General features: G+C 45.0%; 1 long non-coding RNA gene across 2 annotated transcripts; it reads right to left on the bottom strand.

Moving 5' to 3' along the window:
• Positions 1-4370: 4370 nt before the first annotated feature.
• On the bottom strand, positions 4371-7899 carry LOC123395543. Of its 2 annotated transcripts, none has more exons than XR_006609784.1 (5): positions 7594-7899; positions 5960-6018; positions 5704-5873; positions 5052-5138; positions 4371-4572 (listed from the first exon to the last, which is right to left on the bottom strand). It is a non-coding gene; the product is annotated as an uncharacterized LOC123395543 (long non-coding RNA). The 2 variants fall into 2 exon arrangements; XR_006609783.1 differs by having other exon boundaries at positions 5960-6042; positions 7594-7898.
• Positions 7900-8742: the final 843 nt, after the last annotated feature.

The raw sequence follows: 8742 nt of genomic DNA, 5'->3' as shown, positions 1-8742 counted from the left end.
AACCACAAAAACATTATTTTAAAAGTTATTTTACTATTTTATTTAAATGCCTTCCGGTGAGGCCAGAAATTGTCTCTTGTGAAGGAAAGTTATTTTTATTGCTTTCGAAATATTTGAGAAAATTTAGGGAGCCTCATTGGTCATATATATTCCATATATATGAGTTCCAACACATGGTCATGTTCAAAATATTGGGCAAAACCCTTCAAAACCTTTCGTGCCTATTTCAAGCTTTTGGAATATTTCTATAAGAAATGTTATCCATAAATTCCTACAAAATTCTATCATGTCACATATGATATATGTGATGATCTTGCCAAGTTTAATCACAATCCAAGTTGATTTAATTCCCCTAATTATTCTAAAACCCAATCTGTCCAGACACAAATATGAGCAACTCTACATTGCCAAGTGTCTTCAAATGTGCTCAAATTTGGTGGACATGTTCTGATACTTCAATAATGCATCCACACCAAGTGGTGCATCAAGGAGAATAGAAGAACTTGTCCCAAGACCCTCAAAACCATCTCTGTTGATTTCTGACTATGGGAAAATCTACATTATAAAGTTTCTCCAATTGACCCAAACCTTTTGGGCATGCTTTAATGCTAAAATAATGCCCCCACACCAAATATTGGATTTGTGGGAATTGATTTGAATAGATTTGTAAGAAGAAGGCCATTTGTGCCCATTTCAAGGGTTTTCCAAGTCTACATTGGAAACCTTCTCCACCAAATCCCAAATTTGGTGTCCAAGCTATTATTCATCTATTAATTGATCATGTAAAGTTTCATATCAATTGAAGTCCATCTGGTAGCCCTGACACTCATCAAACACCTTGTGTGCACTCAGCAAAGTGGCTACTTTGGCCCCTTCCACTATTACCCTTGAGTTTAAATTTTTACCACACCCACCCCTAGTTACCTTTTACCTCCAGTATCTTTGCCATGGCCTCTGGTCAACTATTGGAGGGAGACTCCTTGTAGCTACCCTTCATTTTCACCATGGCAGCACCATTTTTACCCCTCTTGCCCCACTTCTCCTTAATCCCAATCCTCCACATTCTTCCAGGGCATCTCTAATAAGTCAATGCATCATTTCAAACCAAGAGATGGCATGCTCATGTATGAAAAACAAGCAACACATCGACAAGTTGATTTCTGGCTGAATAATAGCTTTGTACAGCAAGTACTAGCTACCCTCCTTTGCTTGAGCTCAAACTTGGCAGTGTCCCACTTTTCTTAGCTCTAAGACTCCCCATTTGAGACCCCACTTTTCTTAGCTCTAAGTTTGAGACCCACTTTTCTTAGCTACCAGACATTGATTTTCCCTAAGACTCCTCATTTGAGACCCACTTTTCTTAGCAAACTTAACCTTAGTCAAAACCCATTCGAACCAACTCCACTAGAAACCAAACTCCTGAGTCACACGCATCTAGCATGCCCCACACCCCATATATCCTTGACTGGTCCAAATGGCACACTGGGCACAGGTGGTCGTGGTGACCACCACCCTGGCATGTAATATGGGTATTCTATACCTTGTTTCCTTCCTTCGGGCCCTTTCTAGCCAATCTCAACATGCCACAACTCCTCCTTTTGACCATTCCAATCAATCCCCAACACCATCTAGCCTTCAAACTTCATCTGGAGCGCGTGGCCGCCATGCACATGGAGCAACCGAGAGCTCCCGAGCTCTCTCTCTCCCTCCCCTTCTCTTATGTCCTCTGCCTCGAGCATCTCTTGGTCCCTTCTCCCTTGTGCACCTCCGGGGCTCCCCCTTTCGAGCCCCTGCTCTCCTCCCAAGCATCCTCCTCCTCCGACCCCTCCAATGGTCGAAGCCTATCGACGGCCTCCGCTCGATCTAGACCAACCAGGGGCTCCCTCCTCTCTCTAGCCTCCCCTAGGATCCCTCCTAGCCAGCGCGAGTCCTCCCCTCTCTCCCTCCTGCCTATCACGTGGCCAGAGCGTCGTCCCCACGGCCACCGTTGCCGCCCTCCATCGAGGCCAGCACCACAGCCAGCTCCGGCCTCTCTGAGGGCTGGGACCCCTCCAGGGAGGTGGAGCTCCCCTCCTCGATCTTACAGCTAGCCGGAGCACTGCAAGACGCGGCCGGAGCGGGCTTTGGCACGCTCACCAGCCTCCCCAACCACCTCAGGTGTGAGGTAGGAGACGGGCCTGTCAGTGGGGCTGGCGACCCCACTGGTCAGCCTCCAAGGGGCCATCTGGCCGGGCCGAGGTGGATAAGTGGAGGCGGCTTCCTCCAGGTGTGGTTCCCTGCAAAGGAAGCATACTCTATGGATTATGCCTATGGCGCAGCTGCTCCCTGGCGAGGCCGAGCCAACGGGTCGGCCCAACTCCTCCCCAGCTCTGATGGGCGCTGGATAGCCCCTCAGGTTGAGCCCTTTTATTTATTTTTTCCTTTTGGCAGAAACTTCAAAAATCTATAGTAAAATTGTATGAGCTCCAACATTGATGGTTCAAAATCCTGCAGGTTCCTAAAATCAAGGGCTATCGAAAGATGTGATTTGCACATTTTTTCAAACAACGTTTCTGTTGTATCATTATTAAAATACATATTTGAATACTCCTAGCCTCACCTTTCAAAAATCCTAGAGGATTCAAATCAACTCCAAATGAAGTGATTCCAAATTCTAAAGCCTTATAATATCATACCCTATTTTTGAAGCTTTGGTCAACATTTTTATCTGGCATGATTCTGTTGCATTAAATAAATAGCTTCCTTTTGCTATTTAACCAATATTATAAAATCTCTAGGATATGCATGCCAACTCCAAATCCAGCGAAACAACTTCCTAAATGTTTCTAAAATCATGCTCTGTTTAATGAGTGCCTCCACTCATTTTTATCATAATATTTTCTTTAGGCTTATTTAAGGATCACCTATTCCTCCTTTCATCCATTCAAAATTCCTTGATGACCCCACACCTCCTATAGCAAGCTTCTTGTACTTTTTTATGACGAGAGAGGTCCAAGAAAAATAAAACTCCTATTCATTTAGCACTATTGTTTTTTCTTGTTTTGTGGCTTCTGTGGTTGTTTCCGGCTATAGCTTAAGGGTAGACAAAGTACTCGGAGTTGGACCGGAAGACCTCGAAGACCCCGAGAGCTTATGTGAGCAAAGGCAAGCAACCCTTTGACCATGTTTGAGCAAAATATTATTTGCATGCTAAGTAGAGAAATTATTCTCGTTCATATGATCATTATTATTCGGCAAATCATCGATATGGTGTTACCGATGTCTCCTCCGGAACACTTGCATTTGAGCATGATCCTACCACCTATGAGGGTCACACTAATATTATGTTGACAAGTAGACAGTAGTGCTACGCATTATAGAAGCATGAGCATGATGATGGGAAATATCAAAGGTTTTATCAAAACCCCGTCGGGTGCCACTAATGCCCGAGGATGATGATGAGTTAGGTGGCCACTTATGAATAAGTGGTGCACCGGGTACATTTTCGTGTGAGTGATTTGGAAACAGGATTAGATTTATGATATGTTGACCATCCCAACCTTACATGTACGACCATGATACCCCTTTATGGGACAAAGCTTTGTTGATTACTTTGGTCGGTGCTAGCAAAGAGGCCACATTACTAGTGGCGGGAGTGATATGTGGTCACTCTCGTGATGGGGTCGTAACAGATAGGTCGACTATGCCGTTTTTACATGTTCCGGGCACACCGTTGGTCCCTTCATGGATGATATTGTCCAGAGTCAGTGCTTGTAAGACGTACATCATGTGGGCTGGGTACCAATCGCACTACTAGGAAAAGGCCTGCTAGTGGCACACCTGTTTTAGCTACTAATGGCGCACTATAGGTGCGCCACTAGCATCACGCCATTAGTATTTTTTACTAATGGCGCACCATAGGTGCGCCATTAGTATAGTATAGCTCATGGTGCGCCATTAGTATGCCTCCCAGGTGCGCCATTAGTATGCCTCCCAGGTGCGCCATTAGTATGCCTCCCAGGTGCGCCATTAGTATGCCTCCCAGGTGTGCCATTAGTATGCCTCCCAGGTGCGCCATTAGTATGCCTCCCAGGTGCGTCATTAGTATGCCTCCCAGGTGCGCCATTAGTATGCCCCCAGGTGCGCCATTAGTATGCCTCCGAGGTATGCCATTAGTATAGCTCATGGTGCACCACAGGTTATACTACCAGCTCTAAAAATATTCAATTATTATCCTCACACCCACAAGAAGGTTCAATATAAACACATATTACACCACAATGAAAATATGTTTATAAACATGCACATACATTGAACGCAAGTTGACAAACAAATTAACCTAGAGGAAGCATAGTTTTGACCATCTTAACAATCATCTAACACAAGTCACAAAAAGATAAGGACTATTGGTTACTATGAGAGACTTCAGATGGTCCAGAACACACAAGTTTGTATCTACATGCACAAAGTGCAAGCTCCAAAACACTCGAAACACCAAATGGTCTACAAGACAATAAGGTCCATAATTACAGGTTGGTTGGTCCATAAACGCTAGAGAGTCATCATGTCCATGTGCATCAATAGGTTGAGTACCTGAAAACATTTTGCACAAATTTGTGAAGAAAGTGGAACCATATCAAGTTGTTCAAATCTCATATGCGTATTAAAAATATTCGATCAAAAGATTATCATGATATCATAGTTAACAATATAGTTTCGATAAAAGTTACCCACTTGTTATAGCAGAAGTTTTGTCACTTTATATTAAACAATCTTAAAAGTGATATCATATACACTCTAACCCATCTATTAGGATTTTTGGAGGAACCCTAAATGATCTACTTAGTCTTTTGCCAAAATTCCAACATAAACTATGGGTAATTTTTTACGAAAAAAGATCATTCTTAACAATTACTTTAGCTGCACTATGGTTACCATGCCACCTCGCACCCTTCTAATTACTTAAACATGTCAAACTAAGTAACTATATACGTATTCATCATGACGAAATATTAGGAATTGGGCCACTAATTCTTCTTCATAAAATATAGATCCACTCTGAGAAGAAATACCTTAAGTCCTTTCTCAGAAGAATCGGTTGTTAGATCGACGACGCTGATGATAGCCCTGCGGCCATTCTGGAGGCATGGATGCAGTTCCTACATTGAGAGAAAAGATCAATCTGACTTCACGTGGGCAAAGGGTCATTGTGCAACAGAAAGATAATGTGCAACAGAATTTCAATGCGGAGATGACTCGTATCATAATGGCATTAATTTTCATACCAGTAGTTCAGGGTCTATGAAGCACATCACCTAATATATCAAGACATTCACATTTAATTTCAGCACTCTTTCCGTGTCAACAAAAGAAGAAATGTATCAAGCAAATTGCATTTAATTTTAGAAAAACTAATGAGCCATGAAACAAGTACTGAACATTTTTTATGTTACAAACCCTTGAAACCTAGAAATGTATTTACAAGTTTCATTTTCATAAGCATATGGTACGTCTGTCGAACAATTATGCTTCCAGATAATAGAACAAGAGGCAATAGATAATGGTAAGAAGAAATGAAAGTAAACCAAATGCTACCAATCAGCCCTAATTAAAGGATATATTGAACATTCACAATAAATTCATGCAAACTATGTACGTAATTTATTAAGACATCAAGAACACAAACAATGGATTAAGTAAGCAAGTATTTTATAGGAAAGGTACCATTTCACAGCTAAACCAGAAACATCTCCTGAAGCATCTTCAAGTTGTTGAAGAACAATGTTAGTCAACTTTGATTCAAGGTCTTGGTCTGCTTTGAAACTCTCTTTGTTCAACTCATTAAGCAGATCAGATGTGGCCATATATCTGTAGTCTTTATCTTTCCCTGTCATCTGAAGGCACATATACAAGGAAAAAATGTTACCGAGCAAAAACTGAGGATTCCTTATCAAGAAATGTGAATTGGTGTAGTTGATACCTTCTCCAAGATGCGAGTTATGTTCATATTCGCCATTGCACCAAACCTGTGTTCAAGTCCTGTTCACGAAGATATTTGGTAGTCTAAAAAGCAAATTAAGCAATGAGAAATGTTCAATTGCTGACAGCCTAACAACATCTGTGTTGCTAAGTGCATAGATAGATTTTAAAGCTGTGCCAAACCAAACAGAATCGGTACAGGATGCATTCTGTTGGGAGTAGGACAAGTACGCTAGATGGAGAAAAAACAGGCAGAAAAATATTTATAAACAATCTAATGTGTAGATCAAACACCTGACGACTCGCTTCATAGTTCATACCTATGTGCCTACCATATGCGCTACGTGTATGTTGTGTTACTAATGAAAATATATTAATTACTTATGTGTAGATCAAACACCGGACGACTCGCTTCATTTTCCTAACGAGAAGAATGTTTGTAACTCCGAGCCACGCTTGACAGAAAAGAAAGCATTCTACATCATGTTACTGTTTTCACCCTAAACAACTAATTAAACTAATTTGTAAACAAGATTAAAAAAGGCATAAATCTATGTGTCAAGAAATTTAATACTTCGAACAAGACAAATATGAACGACATTAACACTTGTTCATTTCTATACTTCTAACACCACCAACAAACCAAAATTAGCACAACATAAAGTCCCCTGTGCAATTACATACATCGCATAAACCGTATGCAAATCCCCCGTGCTAAACATGAGTTTTGAGTACACAACAATGACGCTATTAGTACGGTAACAGAGGAAATTTCAAACCAAAATCGCTCACACAAATGGTTCTCTCGACCTGATACATGAAAAATCACCGTAATAAAAGTTAAGCCATCAGAGAGCATTGACGTGTCGTGCAGGCCACGACTCATGACTAACCATGCTGACCCATACCATCGGCCCCGACTCCCAGACCACTTCAGCATCAAACCGAGAGAAACAACAAGCCTAAGCTTAACCCAGTAAACCCAGGTCAAGCACACCAGAAGAACAACATCGGTTGAATTACACACCTATTTATATAATTACATCCATATAAATGAACCAAGCTGTTTATACACCGTCATCTAAGATAAACATCACGTGAGTCTCTAACAATTTAGTATAGAAAGGTATGGCATCAGACTTAGTATCACATAAACATATAAACATCGTTTGCGTCAGATTTGGCATGGCATCAAATTTAGTCGTCATTTGCGTCAGTTTTAGCATCAGATCAGCCCTATTAGCAGTTTCCAGATCAAAATAGCTTTAGAGTAAGCAAATCAAACCAAAAAGAGTGCTCATACAGGGGAGGAGGACTTTGGGGAACGGGAGATTCACCCCCCACAACCACCAATGATGTGCAACTAATACGAGAGGGAGTTGATAGGAGGAGGGGGAGAGAACGATGGGAGAAGGATGAGGGGGAGGGGAGGGCGGCAGAGCAGTCCCTGCTCTCCCGAGCGCGCGGGGGGGGGGGGGGGGGGAGGAAGCGCTGAACGTTCGCAGCAACGACTAAACGCGCCGGCGACGAGTCGGTGAGATCCGCAGGGCGTTGAGAGTCGCACGAGAGAGAGCGAGGGGTGGGGAGAGCGGACGAAGATGGGCAGCGTGTAGCCAACGGGGAGGAGAAGCCTACCTCTTCAGCGCAGGCGCGGGCGCGGGGGCGGAGGACGGGGTCGATCTACCGCCGAGAGCTCCGAGGGCGGCGGGACGAGGGTTGCGCGGCGACCCCTGAAGGCGAGGGAGGCGCCTGCGAGGGCGGCGGGGTGAGGGCTGGGCCCGACGACGCCTGGTCACTAGTGCGGCGGGACACGGCGCAGCGGCGTGGGAAGGGGAGGTGGCGTTGGAGCCGCGAGCGCCGAGGCCGCCCAGATCCAGAGATCCCTCGGCGGGTGGGGGGCGAGGCCGCGCGGCGGGGATGTGGCTGGCTGACGGCACGGGGGAGGGGGTGGGGGTGGAGAGAGATAGTGGGCACGGGAGAGAGAGTGGCCGGTTGGATTTGGGAGAGGAGAGGCACTGCCGGTTAGCAATGGCGCACCCCCGAGCGGTGCGCCATCAGAATTTTTTTTTGATAGCAATGGCACATCCCCATGCAGTGCGCCATTAGTAATCTTTTTTTTATATAGCAATGGCGCATCCTAGAGAGGTGCGCCATTAGTAATCTTTTTTGGATAACAATGGCGCACCCCAGAAAGGTGCGCCATTAGTAATGTTATTATTTTTGGATAGCAATGGCGCTCGGGGGGGGGAGGGAGGGGGTGGGTGGTGCGCTCGACCGATTCCGTTCGGGGGAACCGAGCGAGGAGACAGGGGAGTGTGCGGGGGGTCGTCGGCAGCGGTGGAGCGGGGGAGGGTGCGGGGGGTCGGCAGCGGCGGTGGAGCGGGGGAGGGTGCGGGGGGTCGGCGGCGGCGGTGGAGCGGGGGAGGGTGTGGGGGGTCGGCGGCGGCGGTGGAGCGGGGGAGGGTGCGGGGGGTCGGCGGTGGCGGTGAAGCGGGGAGGGTGCGGGGGGTCGTCGTCGGCGGTGGAGCGGTGGCCATTAGTAGTTTTGCAAAAAAAAATATAGTAGTGGCGCACCACCTACAAGTGCGCCATTAGTAACCCTGGTTACTAACGGCGCACCTTCTATTGTGCACCATTAGTAGTTTTGCAAAAAAAAACAAAAACAATTTTTTTTATAGTAGTGGCGCACCACCAACAGATGCGCCATTAGTAACCCTGGTTACTAATGGCGCACCAGCTGTGGTGCGCCATTAGTAGTTTTGCCAAAAAAAACAAAAAAAATTA

The sequence above is a fragment of the Hordeum vulgare genome, chromosome 5H (genome assembly GCF_904849725.1).
Source record: "Hordeum vulgare subsp. vulgare chromosome 5H, MorexV3_pseudomolecules_assembly, whole genome shotgun sequence".
Classification (NCBI taxonomy): domain Eukaryota; kingdom Viridiplantae; phylum Streptophyta; class Magnoliopsida; order Poales; family Poaceae; genus Hordeum; species Hordeum vulgare.
The sequence above is the reverse complement of the archived record's forward strand: the minus strand, read 5'-3'. Positions and strand labels throughout refer to the sequence as shown.